General features: G+C 34.9%; 1 protein-coding gene across 2 annotated transcripts in view; it reads left to right on the top strand.

The window, feature by feature from the left end:
- The window catches only part of form3 (formin 3), a 94,281-nt gene that overhangs the window by 9,446 nt on the left and 65,751 nt on the right, over nt 1–19,084 (top strand). For both annotated transcript variants that reach the window (XM_053759420.1, XM_053759419.1), the window contains exon 2: nt 6,662–6,757. The gene's annotated coding sequence lies outside the window, so the exon portion shown is untranslated. The remainder of the gene's footprint in view (nt 1–6,661; nt 6,758–19,084) is intronic.

Raw genomic sequence — 19,084 nt, 5'->3', positions numbered from 1 at the left:
TATATTTAGTTCGTATTATTATATATACCTTTCATCCCAGGAAAATAACTTTTCCCGTGGGAAGATTACGCGGGCGAAGCCGCTGGCATAAGTTAGTTACAAATAAATCATTATTATGAGATTTATTTTACGAGGTCTGTGTTTCTGAACCAATGATATAACCACTTTCGAACCTTCGGTAGAGGCAACTAAGGGATACAAGCTTCGATAGTTTATATAAGCAACAATATTATTTCCAAAAAGGGTTTAACCTACATTTTTAAGTATTCGGGCTTCGGAGCACCACAGCCGAAATTTAAACAACACGCTCCGATGAGAGAATCTTTCGCATGGAAATGAGTTAGCATGAGAATTTTCTAATAATAACCAATATTGCCAAACAGTAGTTTTACACGCATCTCCAATTTTCTAAGGTGACGGGTCGTGCGCCGTTGTAACGTTGTGTCATTGTTATGTTTCCGAACTCAGATTGTTACCTATATATTTTTAAACGCCATTGTGATTTTTGCAAATATACGTGGCATATGTTTTAACGTACACGTTGGTTAGTACTACACAATAAATAAATATTTAGCAGACAATATTACATTGTAGTGGCAAAAACATACTTCGAATTGACTAACTACATGACTAACTTATAAAAAAATAACAATTGACATATAACTATTATTATAATTAACTATTGATATATTTTAATGATAAACAATAAAGAGATATAATTATAATGAAATAAAAAGTACAATAATACACATAATTAAATACAATACTTATTTTTAATATTATTATTTTAAAAAATAAATACGATGAATGAACGAAATACACATTATTCTCTATCTTGTTTTTCATAAAATAGCAAAACAAATATATAAGCCCTTCTCCCATTGCAGCGCCCGACAGGGTCCTTAATTGTTCCTTTATTTTGTAAATTATGACCTGTATACTGTACATTAAGGATGCAATAAATAATTTGAATTGAATTGAATTGAATTAGTACATATTTTCTTATGTTTATGAGAAAACACCCGGGAGATATCATAATGTATGTCCCTGACCGTTTTCGCATATGGTGACAGGCAAATTGATTGACGTACCCTTAAATGGCAGATATATCCTATTTTTTAACCCCCGACGCAAAAAGAGGGGTGTTATAAGTTTAACGTGTCTGTCTGTGGCATCGTAGCTCCCAAACGGATGAACCGATTTTCGATTAGTTTTTTTTTTGTGTCATTGATAATTTTATCCTTATCCCAAATGTGTTCTTATAGCCATGTTTCATTAAAATCTTTTCAGCCGTTGAAACATTTTGTTTCATGAAAAATCTTTCAAATGTTGTAGCGAAATGAATATTGAAAGACGAGGTTTTCTTAATTTGTTTAAATAACCTTGTTGCTTTAAATGTTCTAATGCGGTGAGCATATGTTAGGATACCATCAATATAATTGCGCTGAGGTATTCAGGGAAGATATCTCGGTTAACCATCATAACGAACATTTTCGTCGCACGATAACTGACCCGATCAAGGGCCTGTCCAACTTGTAAATTCGGAAAGCTGGTAAACGATTGCACAAACACTTTCACCGTGGAAAAACTTGCCATTGAATTGAAAGAAAAAGTGATTTTGTGTTCAGTTAAGATTTGTTGTCAACAGGTTTACAAGCTATATACTCAGAAATGACAAAATGAATAAAGAAATGACAAAGATAAAATTACCACCTTACAAAACCTTACTTACATATAAAACAACCACGCTGTCCGTGCGCGATTAACTCAAAAACTACAGCACGGTTTTGCATGCAGTTTTCACCAATAGATAGTGTGATTCCTGAGGTTCGGGTGTATAATTTATTTTATGTTTTTTACCCAAGCTATTTAATAATAAATGCGAACGTTTTTAATATGACGGTGGATGTTCGTTGCTCAAACACAATCAAATCATAGAGGACGTTGATCCCGGAAACCACGGGAGCGAAGCCTTAATACCATACGGCATCGTGCTGCATCGGCTCCCAATGTGGGAATTCTTCAGCGGTATCGCACAGACGGTGCGTGGACCAATGGTAAAGCAATGTCCTTTTCGACGAAAAGGAAATGTTTAAACAAACCTAATTATATTAAATAATTATTTGTTTGTAATAACTCTATTGCAAGAAAGTAAGTACATCACTTAAAATAATACAAGAATATGAGGTACAACGGTGGACTTATCCTATGCAGGGATCTCTTACAGTCAACCGGCGATAGACTTATTCTTTGTCGACGGAAAAATTCACTATAGTTTCGGTTTAGTAGTAGACTTTTTACAAGACAATTGCGACTTGGACCGCGCCTCTTTTTTGGTTACTTATTCTTATTTTTGGAAATCAATTTTGGCAAAACCTCACATATAAATTACATTATAACTATGATAAAGTTTAAGATACCAAATTACTCATACCTCTAGCTAGCCTTAACTTAGCGCCCGGTAGCGCTGCCAAGGTTTTGCGTGGGATGCGCCGGCGCACCCAGTCGGACTATCACCTGCGTTCGAGTTTCAAACAAGTAGATATTATCGTTATTGATGAAAATATTAAACAGTTTGACGGCTGGCTGTTAAAGTTTGTGTATTACTTCGCGAATGGTTGTTGAAATAATAAGGGTCTATTTTACAGCTTGCTGGTAAAGTATCTGATTGTCTATACGGTAACATATCGAACAGTGTTTGACGACCTCGGTGGCGCAGTTGTAAAGCTTGCCTCTGAACCGAGAGGTCCCGGGTTCGATCCCCGGTCGGGTCATGATGGAAAATGATCTTTTTCTGATTGACCCGGGTCTTGGATGTTTATCTATCTATATATGTATTTGTTATAAAATATAGTATCGTTGAATTAGTATCCCATAAAACAAGTCTCGAACTTACTTTGGGGCTAGCTCCATCTGTGTGATTTGTCCTAATATATTTATTTAGTGTTAAAAATTATGTTTTGCATTTGTGTTGAATAGGACTAATTAGCCAATCAATCACACCAAGCAGCCAGTAGTGCAAGCCGGAGATGGTAACAAGGGTTCGAAAGGCGAATTAAATAGCTATTAGTTTTGTCTGTCAAACCGGCTGTTAGTTGTGGAACAAAAGTTGTCATCCCACTTAGTATGTTTGTAGTGTTGTCGACGCGACTTCGTTCATAGGAAAAAGGTTCTATAATAACACTGGTTATTTTTTTTTTTCAATTTATAGGAGGTTTTTCTTTCATCTCTGTCTGTATATTCCCGAGTTCTGAGCGCAACCAAAAACTTGTATTTGTATATAGTAATGGTTGTAAGTAAACTAGGAAGTTTACTTATTCCTGTCAGAAAGCCAGACTATTTCCGCAAAAACCTGCAATAAAAACTATACATTTATTGTTTCCAGTGTCATATTAGTTTACGATTTATTACCAACTATCTACTTAGTGTATGGAGGCGCCTGCGCCGGCGCCGTGTCGTGAATTTCCAATTACCTCTAGTCTGTGGTCTGGATTCTAAAATTACATAATGCATTTTCCTAAGACAAAGAAAAAAAACAGCTCAATCAATCAAATATTTACCAAAATGCCAGTCCCGGCAATTCGTTGCTCGTTGCCTTGAGCCCATGTTGTTGCAATGTGCCCTGAAGGCTGGCAGCATTGCCATGTTGTATGGCAATGCTTATTCTTGGGTATTAGAGATTAAATTACCGCTTCTGTCTGTCTCAAAAACTCAAAAAGATTTTTCACAAATTTTTTCATGCACAGATTTTCATGCGGTTTTCACAAATAGACAAAGACAAAGATTATTTATTTGCAAAAACATGAGTTTACATTTTTTTACAATGTGGTGTTAAAAGAAAAACTTAATCCTACATGTTTCACCGTCCACGGGTATGCGAATTTAAATGAAGAGCATGCTATCATCCCACAAAACAAAATCGAATAAATAAAAGTAACTAAATTTTTATCTAAATCTATCATTAAAAAAATCGTTCAAATTATAATAACATTTATCAATCAGCAAGGACCTGGGGTGCTTTTTAAATAAATTTAAATTCTGATCTTTAATTTGTTGTGGAATTTTGTTATAAATTTTAGGTACCATACATACAATACTTTTACTGTAGTGTAGAACATTTAACAAATAGATAGAGTGATTCTAGAGAGGTTTAGGGGTATAATTTATTGTGCTTTTACCCGAGCGAAGCCGGAACGGGCGGCTAGTCAATAAACTACAACAAAAAATTTTATATTACATGTTTGAATTTTTATGAAATGACCAGAATTTAGGATAACGGTTTTCACCAATGTGACACAGTTTTCCAATCAATAGAAAGGGCGTTGTTAGAATACATTTTTCTATATCCCATTATTAGAATTCCAGGAGAATGGGTTGCACCAGTCCACTTTGACGTTAACTTTACCTGCGCTCCGCTGCCGAGGAGACAAAATGGCGCGGCGCACTTTGTTGTGCGCAGGTTAAAATTAACATCAACATTGACTGGTGCAACCGAATTTAAATGCACCACATGTTAAAAGATAATAGTTCCCTCATTAGGACGCAGGAGTAAACGCAAAATGTCTGTGTTATCTGTGCGGCCAGTTCAAAGACGCCATCTTGGATCTCAGCTGATAGCCGGCGAGGCTTGCAACAGGAGTAATAAATGAGACTATTTTAAGATTAAAAAAAAAATACAAATCATAAAATTTTTCGCATAAGTCTAATTCTAAATATTAAGTTCTTGTAGCAAAAAGTATTTCGAGCCTTATGTATCCATACTATAATTTAAAATAAGTTTTTTGTCAGAGACATCTTATTGCATTCAATGTGTGACAAAAAAATCATGTCCCTGCAGTATACCCTTGACGATTAACCACGTTTGGGGCCGTTCCTATGGGTGCACCATCAGGTCATGCGATGGTCATCCAAACTTAACGTGTATACAAAATTTGAGTTGCAACATTTCACTCGAGACATAGTTACATTGCAAGTTATGTATATTCCGACCGGGCTTCGTGGCATCACAGCCTCGAATACCTTTAAACACGCAGAGATAAAAAATAATGTCTCTTGCGAATATGAATATAATATATAATGAAAGGTAAATAAGTAAATGCTAGAATTTTGTCTATCGCACGATGTTGCCCAATAGTTCTCTTTGAAATGTAAACTGATGTTATAAACGGGCAATGGTGTCCACAATTTCTGGTGTGAGGGAGGATAACGATCAAACTTTGGCTAGACAACACGCAAACGCTTTGCTAGTTTTGCGTGTCTGCCGGTTTTTAAGTTTTATATTGTTTTTTTTGTCCCGTCTGTATGTAATCGAATCTGGCAAATTTTCCACATCGCTTCGGTTTTGATCATTGTGACATGCATGATCTATACATGCACTCAGTATTGGCTCACGACGAGGGAATTACTCAGCGTGCGATCGGCTGACCGATGATTTTTTGTCTTGCGAATGGAATAAGATCTTAATGGGGGACAATAGAAGCTTGTATCACAAATTAATCAACACGTATTATATACACAATCACGTCATATTATTGCAATATTATATGTACAGTCAGAAACATTAAGCCACTAGTTAATTGACATACTAACAAGGTAGATTAGGTTTATCTGCCCTCGACTGTACAGACAAGCGCATGTCAATGTTATACATACAACTCTAGCCAAAGATAATAGCGGCGAATTTCCAATGATTTTGAACAGCTTAATGTGCCGTTAACTATACTATGAATACTTATCTAAATATTTTAGTTTTATTACGATTTCGCAAGGATCATACGGCAAGGATCGCGCCTCAATCAAGAAATTAATTAGCTATATGTAATTAAAATCTAATTATAAATTCATTGCATATGTTAATGAATGAAAGACATTTTTGTGTTTAGTATGCGTCAATTTATTGGTTGTATACTTGTGTGTGAAGCGTGTGGTTCACCATAGGATAGGACGCTCCATACCCTTCGAGGATGTCGTACAGGGTGTCTAAAGGATAAAAACCTTGATATCTGATTGGAATCATATATATCTAGTAGTTCCAACAAGACCCCCGACTTTCAATATTCATTTCGCTACAACTTTTGAACGGCTGAATCGATTTCCATGAAACATGGCACTCTTCTAAGAACATCACACATCGCTTCTAAGAACACTCGGGATAAAATTATTTATGGCACAAAAAAAAAAAAAAACTAAACGAAATCGGTTTATCCGTTTGGGAGCTACGATGCCACAGACAGACAGACAGACAGATAACACATTGATTATTTGATTAATTACAGTGAAATAATCAAAATTCTAAGTTGAATAATTAACGTGGACACTTCGGGTTATTAGCTACAGCCTAATGAAGACAGGAACACGCGAGAATGAAAAAAGTTAATAATTAGGCTGTACGGATACTTACTATATAGGTTTTTTCTTGCATAAATCGATTATCTATTTGAATGAAATTATTCCTTACATACCTACATATTATAAAATAAACTCCTCTGCCGCGTCTGTCTGTCTCTTCGCGATGATGTCAAAAACTACCGCACGTATTTTAATGTGGGTTTCACTAATAAAATAGTGTGATTCCTGATATTTTTGAGGAAAGTAAATGTGTGTAATTACTCTGTCTATATTTATTTAGATACAATTTTAAAAATATAATCTCTTTTTACAGATTTCGAGACAGCTATATAGTGTAGCGGTGAAGTGATGTCAGGATTCGAACAGCTTGTGTAGTGCAGTGTTGTGTCCACTAAGCCAGGAGGAGTTGGTAAGTTCTTTATTATCTATTTGTGATTTTCCGAAATCGAAAGTTGTTCCTCGCATTAGAACGGGCGTATCCAGAGATGTTATTTAGGGGGGGCGGCGGGATCGTAAAAAGGTCGGCAGATTCGATTTAAAACGTAAATTCTGGGACACTAGACGATTTTTAGGAGGGTACAGAACACAATCCCATAACGCAGTATCAAACTTTGGGAGCTAACTCAATCTGTATATATTTTTACCCCTATATTTTTGTCTTTATATTGTTTCTTGCGTTTCGCATGACAACATCGCTTTCGACTCGAGTGCATATTATAAAGCTCGAGTTAAAATACTGCTCGAGTCACATCACTAAAGTGACTACATATATGCAAATAAATACATGTTTCTCTCGTTGCTTTCCATCAATTATTGGCTGATTGGTGACAATTGCACAATTGTTGACACTTAGCGGGCTTCTAGTTGGGTGAAGTGACTGGTGTAAGTCACAAGCGGTAGCGTTATAGAGATCGGTTTACTTAAACCATTTAAAAAAAAAATTAAACCGCGTCAAATAATTTTGGATAAAAAGTCTGATACTGTGAGTGTAGTGTGCACCGACCCTAATATTGATTTGAGATTGTTGAGAAATCGCATCCACCACCACACACCACAAATACTCCAGTCTAGCTGCGACCACGGTGACTACAAGTTCGTTGAAACGTCAGCAATATCAAATAAAAAAGGTTCGTGGTAAGTCCCATTAATATAATGTATGTTACATACGTTTTTGTCCAGCGTAAACGTAGACCCAACTTATTCATGGGCTAGTGACCGGGCTTGTCTCGATTTACATTCCGTTGTGAGGCTATTAAAGTTCAGGGACCACGCAAAAGATGAATTTAAAAAAAATAAAATGGAACTGTGACTTGAGATTTTACGCCCGGCTGTAAAGGTTATTAAGCACCTTGTACAACATCTATAAGTATAACCACTGCCGGGCGTAAATTGGGCATAAACCTTCTGAGCAATTGGATCTAGTTTCCTCAAATATCTTGGACACAAAAACATTTATGTGCACGTGGTCTGAGGGCCCGCTTCTTGGAATTATATGAAAATTATTTTGCTCCATAACACTGTCGCGTATACCTTACGCCATACGTCAGAGCAGCATAAACAATTTGCTCGTGAGGAAACAACAGCGATTGAGTTATTGCTGTACCGGCCTCCGTTTTGGAGATTGATCTGTGGTATCTTGATAATTGTTATATATTTTTACTTGGAAGTATACTTGGATGATTTGGTTGCTAATTTTGTGTTTATTCATCAAGTAAAAAAATTACGATCGATAAAATACACAGACATAAAATCCTTCAAACTTTTTTTAAAGTATACATTTTTTTAAGCCCTTCTGGCGTGATTAGGACCAACACTGTTTAGTGAGTTTCCATCGGCGTTTCTTCCCTGCAGTGGTCGTTTCTTGCAGCTTTAAGAAATAATATATAACTTAAATTTTATCGTGAAATTTCTGAAAATATGATGGTTTGCCCCAACAAAGAACGGAAGATTAAAAAAATATTTTTAAGTCAATAAAGTATGATTAAGAAAAAAAAATCTTCTGTGACGAATTGGTGTGACAGAGAATCAGTTAAGTATTTTAATTAATATTATAATTTAAATTTATTTGGTTTATGCAATAGTCATACATACGTGGTTATATAGCATGCAATAAATTATACATCCCAAACCTTCCTCAGAAATCACGCTATCTATTGGTAATAACCACATGAAAATCCGTGCAGTACTTTTTGAGTTTATCGCTATCAGAGAGACAGAGACGAACAGAGACGCGGCAAAAGACTTTTGTTTTTTAATATGTAAGGATGGTTTTTTTTTCACAATTCCTTTTGTTTAGACATTGAACCACACAATGAATTATATTAAAAAAAATATTGTTTTCTTTTTCTGACAATTTAGCAATATTTTCCATGTCGACGAAAAACATGGGGATTATTTTAAAATTTCACTTAAAGAAAACAAGGATACTCCTGCTCCTTCTTCCTCATTGTGAAGAGCAAGGTTCGAACCTTGGACAACATCTGTGCGCTTTTGCAACGCCCCCTATATGGAGAAACGGGTCATTGCTACTTCGCGGCCTTAGCCGACAGCGCACGAGAGGTGTGCGTGTTTTCTGGATGTTTTTTTTTAATTGGAAAATTTTATAAAGTTAAATTTGATTTTCATGACTATCCGAAGGCTGCTTTTGATATGGCAATTTATTTATTATTTTAAAAGATTTAAAAAATGATTATCAAAATAATAAACAATAATGACATCCTAAATCCCAACTACTTATTAATAGAAATGCGAAAGTTTGTGAGGATGTGTATGTGTGTATGTTTCTTACTCTTTCACGCAAAATCTACTGAACATATTGTTATGAAATTTGGTTTACGGGTAGAATATAACCCGGAATAACACATAGGATAATTTTTATACTGAAACTCCCGAAATTCCCATGGAAGCAGAGCGTCGGGGCGGAGTTAGTAACTTATAAATTTAATTTTTTTTAAAAGTTCCCACCTAGGTAAGGTTCTCATCACACAGGCAGCATTCCCGCCCTGAATTGCAATGGAAATTCGCTGTGCGAGAGAGCTACCCGTGCGAGGGTCACCTGTTGCCTCCTTCAGCCGTTTGCTGAGCTCTGTATCTCCCCCGTGCGCCTCTGCCCCGAGAACCTAAATATTTGATGTTTGCTGTTAATGTAAAAATATAGATTGGATGAGTGTAGAAGCGTGATATTGCACTGCAACATTTTTCATTATAAACTAAGGTAAATATATAGTGAAACATTTATACTTAATTGTTTAACATTTTCGTAGGCCAAGTGGAAGTCCCTTAACCTATAGATGTGTATATTTTATGATATTTGAAGGCCACAGAGCCTCATGTTCATACATAACAATAAAAATGAAGAAATTTAACAAACGTTAAAACAGCTACCGACCTAGCTAACATTTGTGTACTGCAAATATTTACTAAGACTGTGTGCGACCTTGACCCACTGTTGTTGTTACACTGTGGCTTGTGAACAAATGACGTGGGGCGATGAGGAAAAAAAAATATTATGGAGGAATTTGTGTGGTGACATAGGCATATTGGTGAATTTTAGCAGAAAATACTGAACACACATTTAATTCGGTGAAGGTTTAAAGGACTGGCAAATTTTCGTTTATTATTGTAAATAACTTTTGAATCATGGTCCTTCTGAGGATTTCTGGTATCAAACGCAAAACCTCCTAAAGACTACTTGGGTACATCAAAACAAGCAACTTTTATTCTATGTCTTCGTGATTTGTAGTTTTTTTTTATCATATAAAAAAATACAATCTAATTTGCGATTCTACACGTGTCAACTCTATGTAATAGTCAAGCAACACGAGACAGTACAGTAGCGTTATGTAGCGAAATCGAACGTAGAGTTAACGTTTTATAGAAACGACATTCAAATTCAAATCATTTATTAAGAAATTAGACCTTCACAGACTTTCACGTCAACTTTTATATTAAATAGTTATTTCTCACAAGCTACATACTACTGGCATTTCGGAACGACCACTGCTGAGAAGAAATGCCGAAAGAAACTCATTTGAACAGTGTTGGTTCCTATCATGCCAGAAGGGTTTACCATTATTGTTTCTAACAATTTTTTAAATAATAATATATAAAAGTACATAATGTACATAGTCAAAAAGTATATTAAAACAGGTTATGATTGTGATCCGAGTGCTGATAAAAGAAATATATATATATAAACTAAAAAAAAAAAATATTTTTTTTGTATTTATTACGTTTAGACAAAAGTCGTATAACAAAATATATTAGTCACATATGTACCTTTAGAAGTTTATGCGTTAGATACCAGTAACCCTGTATACATCAATGCACATAATATAACAGTAAAAACATTGTACCTACGTTATTCATAAAAAAGTTAAAGCATACAAATTAAAATAAAAGTATTTTTTTGTCACTATTGCACTTTACAATATTTGGCATTGACAGAACGAGACAAAACATACTTTAGCTTAAAGTATACTGTAACTTTTTATGAATAACGAGGTTAATGTTAGACAATGATGTGGAAATATAAATAGAAGAATTTAAAGAAATATGTCTGTCTGTATGTCTGTTTGTTCACGCTAATTCTCACTGTCGACAACAAATGTTTTTGGCAAGAATTACGTTTTTATAAAAATACTTGTTTGCGCAATACATACATACCATGCTTACTATAAGGTTCCAATTCTTCAATGACTAATTATATAAATACATCTGTCAAAACTTCCACACAGGAATATGGCAACATTGTTGAAAGGAATCTCTTAATGAGTCAGGTAGCCTACGCGCCGGCGCTAAAAATATGGCGGGTCGTTCTCGGAAATATGTTTCACTAATAAATTGTTTAAAATAAAAACCTTGAATCGAAATTACGTCCGATGATGCATGTGTATAGGTAGTTACTTGTTATAGAAAAAACAATGACGTAAATTAAAAAAATGACAGCCGTCTTTTTCTTGTCGTTAAACTAAAACTAGCGACCCGGTCCGGCTTATAGCATGTGGTCCTGACATTTGGGAATAAATTGTCTAAATACCAATGAAAACTGCATCTAAAGCTGTTGTGTGGTTTAAAAGAGGAAAGCTTTAAAACAGACAGACGCGGAGACCGACTTTATATTATGTACTTAGTGATATATATGTATATATTATAATCAGCACTCGGATCACAATCATAACCTGTTTTGATATACCTTTTGACTATGTACATTATGTACTTTTATATATTATTAGAAAGAAAAAAAAAACATTGCAAGAAACAATAATGGTAAGCCGATCTGGCATGATAGGGACCAACACTGTTCAAATGAGTTTCTTTCGGCATTTCTTCTCAGCAGTGGTCGTTCCGTAATGCCAGTAGTTTGTAGCTTGTGAGAAATAACTATAAATATTGACGAGAAAAAGTGCCTGTGAAGCTCTAATTTCTGAAAAAATGATTTTAATTAGAATTTTGATATTTTTTCTTACTATAACAACAATACGAAAAGCGAGCAAGGAAAGTTCGGACAAAGTATTAATGACATTTTTCATCAATGTAACCAAATATCTAATAGTTTCTAGTATTAACATTTATGTAGGTTTATGATATTTATTTTAAGTACATTTATAATATTAAATCTATTTTTACAATTGTCAGTTTAATCTGACCCGCATTTCTGTATTTCCTCGTCTAGCAATTTCCCAAAAGGTTGCCTGGAAGAAATTGCTTACAGCGATAAGGCCGCCTTTTGCACAATGTATCATTACCATAATGTCATGTTATGTGTGATTATACATTTTGTACTTATGTATACTATGTAATTAATTTGTGCAATAAAGATTTTTGTATTGTATTGTATTGTATCTTGATTTTTTTTCATTAACGTCATCTTTCAGCTATAATTCATAAAATCAATTCATGATTCGAAAATTCGACAAATTTATAGTAAATTTATACTTATGTGACGTGACTTGATTTGTATTAGTATCGCTTGTGTGCAATAGTACCTATGATATAATTAGTATTCAAATGTCGCTTGCGTAGCATCAGCAAAATTTGAATATCTCCATAGGTACACGGACCAATAATTCTATTACATGGATTTAATAACGGAGTACCTACTTATTCCATGATTCCATACAAGCTATACTATTTTGACATATCACGTCACGTCACACAAGTATAAACTATAGATATAAGAGGAAATGTTTTTATCTGTGGTATAAATTTACTTTTACTCTGTTCTTCATGTGCCTATTCATCAAAATTCAAATTCTAATAATTTATCCAGAAATTAGATCTTCACAGGCACTTTTCCTCATCAATTTTTATATTTAAAGTTATTTCTCACAAGCTACAAACTACTGGCATTTCGGAACGACCACTGCTGAGAAGAAATGCCGAAAGAAACTCATTTGAACAGTGTTGGTCCCTATTATGCCAGATCGGCTTACCATTATTGTTTCTTACAATATTTTTTTTTTCTAATAATATATAAAAGTACATAATGTACATAGTCAAAAGGTATATCAAAACAGGTTATGATTGTGATCAGAGTGCTGATTATAATCGCTATATATACACCAGAGTATTTTTTTTGATATATGAATATGCAACGTCACAGACAGATTTCAAACCAGTAACCTGAGTTATATAGTCGTATAGAAACCTGTGATTTATGCCCATGGAACTCTCGTCACACTGACACACGCACACAGCTCACATTGAGCGCGGAGACTCGCACATAATAATATTAGCGAGTCGACGTTTCATTCAGATTAGATATTCAATAAGAAAAGCAACTTTATCTGTGTTAACTGTGACTTTAACAAATTCGTTCCAGTTTAGCCCTGTAGGCTGAACAGATTTTCGCATTTGTAATATTAGTTTGGATGGAATTTAATCTATCGAATCTTCTACTTCTATGCTTTATGCATATACTATTTGATCTTATGGATTTATTTGTAACTTATATTCATATACTTGAAAGTTTTCATTTGACAACACGGTTTTTATAATATCAAATTCAATTTAATCTTTTTCAAATAAAGTTAATAAAAACTCAAAATTAAAACTTGAAACTCAAGTTAAAACTTGAGTGTTTATCATTACTATTACAATAATCTGGCTCGGCCAGTGTAAATGTCGTCGAAGTGGAAACCTGAGCGACTTTTTCTATAATCCGCAATTTAATGATACTTATTTCTAAAGGCACTTTACTAACAACTTGTCAATGTCATTCAACAATCTTGCTAACATTTGCACTTTATATTATTGTTTACATTCCGCTCGTAAAATGGGATAATTTGTGTAAATTAACTTTTATTATCGTCGTACACACTTATTCTAAACTATCTGCGCCCAGGGGCTGCGCTCCCGCGGGAATTTCGGGATAAAAAGTAGCCTATGTGTCATTCCAGGTTATATTCTACCGGTGTACCAAATTTCATAACAATCGATCTACTAGATTTTGAATAGAATAGAATCATTTATTTGCAAGATTTACACAGATCTTAAGTCATCAGAGTAACAAAGTTTGCGTGAAAGAGTAACAAACATACATACTTACTTACTTATATTAGTAGGATTCTGTGCGTACACACAAGGCATTTGATTTTATAAACCCCATTCGACCAAGTTATAGTTATTAGTTATATATACACAGACGTGTGTCTGTATGACTGTCCTAACCTCCCAACCAGATTGACTTTATGATATTTTAGAATCCGAGAGTCCCGGGTTCGATCCCTGGTCGGGTCATGATGGAAATAATAATAATAATAATAATAATAAAATTTATTTGCAGGCAAAACACGGTAAATATTGGTTACAAGTTGCGACAAGAGTTTGTCTAATATAAGTTGTACAGGCGTGTTGCGCCAACAGTTGGCATGCAAATATTCAATTTCATAAATTACAATTTATGTTAGTTACATGCAGAATTTTCAGAAGAAAATGATCTTTTTCTGATTGGCCCGGGTCTTGGATGTTTATCTATATATGTATTTGTTATAAAATATAGTATCGTTGAGTTAGTATCCCATAACACAAGTCTCGAACTTACTTTGGGGCTAGCTCAATCTGTGTGAATTGTCCTAATTTATTTATTTATATTATTTATTTAGAATCGCAGTACACATCAACACAAAACACGGAACACATACACAGTCGACTGGGGTAATTAATTATCAATTAAACCGGTTCGCCTTCACAACATGACTCAATGAACATCGTGTCAATTCTATTCAATGACGCGGGGTAAAAATTGTTATTTGTTTTAAATGAAAAAGATTCTCATTTTATTTCTATTTATCTAATAGCAATCCAATCTTCTCCACTCCTGGCACTTTTTTTAAATAATGAAATAAAACAAAGAAACGGTTTTTGACGTCTTGCGTTCGGCAAATTACGTTGGGATCAAAAATCCACCTAGCCGTGGACAAAAGGGACAAATCCAAGAATGGCCTAATGTCGCCAGGGATGATCTGGCAACTACGGACGCCGACATCCGTGCGAAAGGAGACGAAGAATTGGAGACGAAGAATTAGGAAAGCAAACCCTGGTCTCCAACGCTCACCGGCCGTTACGTTTCTCACGGCTGAGGGTCGTGGCCATTACGTGAAATGAAACAAACAACTTTCTTGACACTACTAATGGAGTGGTTTGCCATTGCCTTCTCCAATTCAGACACGAGTTATTAATCAACCAGTGTGCAGATTTCCTCACGATGTTTTCCTTCACCGGAAGTAAGTGGTGGATGAAAACTACTACATGAGTTAGATTGGTATACAAACTCATGTGGCACGAGTAGGATTCGTACCTGGGACTTTTCGATCCACAGGCGGGTGTCTTAACCATTACACCACCACCGTTTCAACAGAATAACATCGCCGGACCACCTCTCTGACTAAGGGAATGTCACGGGACACTCCGGCTTCCAGGAACGGAGTCCTGACTGGGGTATTTTTGTAACTGGCGCTTGGACACGCGTTAATGTCAGCGTGTTTCACGCTAGTGTTGTTAGAAAAAATATTTTACGTGTAGTTTTTATGATTAGAAAGTTTTTATGAGCATTTTAGTTTTTGTCTGTGTTTGAAGACATTTGTTCAGAATATAAGCAGTTTTATATTCCAGTTGATACATATGAAAACTTTGATTTTAAATTTAATGTACTTATATTTACTTTTCTAGTTCCAATGCATCTTAGACTGTGATTTTAGAAATCGTAGAAACATATGGTTTCTATGATTCCTTATTAAAAAGAGGTTTTATTGATTCAAATCATCTTTAGAGTACTGTAGCATAAATTATGACATTTTAACTGAAGATCACACTGCTCAGAGCCGCCGTTCTGAAGTTCCGTCTAGATATTGTTTGAAATAAACGTGAAATATTTCCACAATGTGGTAAGTTAATGCATATCAAGCATGTTTAGTATCTGTATCATTGTGGAATCCACAAACTTTATCTGAGCAGTAATTTCTTAATGTCCCGCAGTATTATAAACATTACTTACACAAGCGATGAAATATAACATCAATTAGCGTGCAATGCAATGACAGCAACGTTAAAACGGAAATACCAATCGTCGCGGAGTTAATCACTAAGATTGTTCAGGGAACTGTGACCGATGGCTTCGGAAATGTACAAACAGACATACATACAGACGTGCACTTGTGTCAGAGGGTTACTAGTTTAGTAATTAGTTTATATCAGGTGGCAAATATTATCTTGTTTCTTTATCATTTAAATTAATTTGGTCCTTAAGGAAGGCCAGTGTCCCAACAGTGGGACACACACCAATGTGCATGGACAGCCATGTGGCTGTACACATGCACATTGGTGTGTATGTATGTGGCATTAGTAATTAACTTTCAAGTGGGTACTTCGATAAAACTTTTTTAAATCATCAATCAACCTACAACGCCAGTAGAAATTATATTAGGTTTAAAACCTTGAATTCCTTTATTAATAACAATTGAGATACTAAACTTTTTTTAAGGGAATATGTTTCAATGTTCCCCTGGGAACAGAACGAACCAGCAGAATCTAGAATTTGTATGAATTTTGATCATAACATTATAACAAATATCATGTTGATAAATGGTATTTAATTTTAAATGAGTAATTCACGGCACATATTACTCTAAAAGCTTACAAATGTTCAAAAATAAACCGGTTAAAGTTATGCTCGGTCCAAATTCCACATTATAATAATACCCAAAACAGCAGTCTGTCTCTTTCATATGTTCCTTAATATAACTGTCTGTCTCTCTCTGATTGATTTGAATCCGGTACCAATGAAAATATCCCTTATAATCCCTTTTATATGAAACAGTTCGGGTAGGTCGGGAATCATCTATGGTTGTAGGAATATTTTATTTTATTGGTTCTAGAATAACTTGAGAAATTACAAAATTAAATTACTTATATTAATTTTAATACGTTTAGCTTTTTTTGAAAAAAAAAATCACAAGGTAATGCTGATTTAACAAAAAAAACATACGAAGTATTGCCTATTATTAATTTATTAAAGAGTTAATTTGTTATATCGAATAGTTCTTAGATCTAAGTTGATTTTTTTTATTTATTTATGCATTCTCGTTTCATATCTCGAAGCCGCAGACCGATATTTTTCTTTTTGTAGAAATTTTAGTGCGTTTTAACCACAAGCTTTTTTAAACACAGCTCAAATAATGTCTAGATATTCCCTCTTGGCTTGAAGATCCCTAGATTTGTAGGATTAAATATATCGTTGCTAAATATCGTCGTTCGAAATATCGTTGAATTTTCTCAATTCACGACAGCAGTTCATAGTAGGTAGGATATACAAGAATTTTTGGCTTCAAAATTTTAAAGATTCGGTTGTGCTTTTAAGACCAGACGCCTGTCTGAGCTGTCAATCAGCGTGCCCCTTAATGGTACTCTACGACATCCATGGGAGAATAAGGATAGCTATTCCAGGGCGGGAACCAAACGCCGCAAACATAACTTGAAATCTGTAAACTAGCTGGTTTCTCTTGAAGTGTCACCGTTTTAATGTCAAGTAAACATGTAATTTTAATATATCTTATGGCGCTCTCGTCGTAATATAACCTATGTTTAAAGACATACCAGCTTGTTTGGTGAATAGGTAATGACAACACTCGCAGCCTGTTAACACTTGCTCCACTTCTTATAATCATAGTGATTGCAGCGATTTTTAATGTCTATTTCGTTTTATAAAGCAACTATGGTCGAAATAGGCATAGGCATATTGGCTCACTACTCCGAATATAGAAGGAAGAAGAGAGAAATAATTTTTAAGATATATTTATCCATTCTTGCCTTAAAGATCCCTTAATTGTAGGATTCGGGAAATATCGGCCAACGTACCCTAATACCTATCAGTTTATTACTATATTTTGAATTTGTGCCATAATTTATTTTTTTATGAATTAAACTTTATTTTTTTATCAGTTGTATGACGACCTCGGTGGCGCAGTGGTAAAGTTCTAGCCTCTGAACCAAGAGGTCCCGAGTTCGATCCCCGATCGGGTCATGATGGAAAATGATCTTTTTCTGATTGGCCCGAGTCTTGGATGTTTATCTATATATGTATTTGTTATAAAAATACAGTATCGTTGAGTTAGTATCCCATAACACAAGTCTCGAATTTACTTTGGGGCTAGCTCAATCTGCGAGATTAGTCCCCTAATATATATTATCCGTTATTACACGAAGTCGTAAACAAAAGCTAGTCTTGAATAAAACCATGTAAAATAAATCTGAGTTCACAGCTTAAAATACGGATCAAATTCACAGAACAATCGAACTAAATGCTTATGGTAACAATAGCAGAGTACAAGATGTTAATACATCGACCGGGCGTCCTTGGTTCGATTCCTGGCGTGGTATGCGAGACCGTTGGTGCGCGTCATGCGGTTTAGATTTTGGATTAGCATTAAAAAAATATATTGTACGTGTGAGTTGCTTTAACCAAATTAGGACAAATAAACACACCCAAAGTAAGTTTCCTTGTGTTAGTTATGTTATAGGGTACTAGCTAATCGAAACTATATTTTACAAGTTTTTAATTAGTTTCACCTGTTTCGGTGTTTGTCTGTCTACAATCAAATCTTGCAAGTTAAATTTCTCCTACTGCCGCTGTTCTACAGAATTGAAGTTTTCCACATCGCTTCAATTCCAATGCATTATTCTGATAGCATGATCTGATGGAGCATCTAGGATCGGCACCCAACGAGGATACTCCTCAACTGCAGGGAAATTTGATTTTTTAGTCACGCGTTGAACGCTACGCAAATCGATCTATCTGAGGACAACAAAAAAAAACTTTTGTAATAATACTTATGAAAATAGACATCCAATACCCAGGTCAGTCTTAAAATGCCCGTTTTCAATCGCGACCAAAACCGACATTCGTACCTGAAGCAATCTTCAGAAGCAAGGACACCTTTATCACAAAAAAGTCTTTGCACCATATATGTCCAAGAGAATGAAAGTCGAAATTGTTGTACTAAACAGAAGGTTAAATATTTTGGACATTACGGAAGACAATTTTTCCAAGAACGACCGTAGACAATGATACGAAGTGACATTAACGGTGTCCATTTTACGATGGGTCGCCGTACGGTAACGGTTAGGTTATAAATTCTGATTGTTAGCATGTCCATATTCGATGAAAGCGTTTCTGGCCCATTTTTTTGACTATTGTGTTATATCTGAGTGACGTACGCCCCCGACTTTAAATATACTC

Source organism: Plodia interpunctella, chromosome 19 (genome assembly GCF_027563975.2).
Source record: "Plodia interpunctella isolate USDA-ARS_2022_Savannah chromosome 19, ilPloInte3.2, whole genome shotgun sequence".
Lineage (NCBI taxonomy): Eukaryota > Metazoa > Arthropoda > Insecta > Lepidoptera > Pyralidae > Plodia > Plodia interpunctella.
This window is presented reverse-complemented; position numbering and strand designations above follow the sequence as displayed.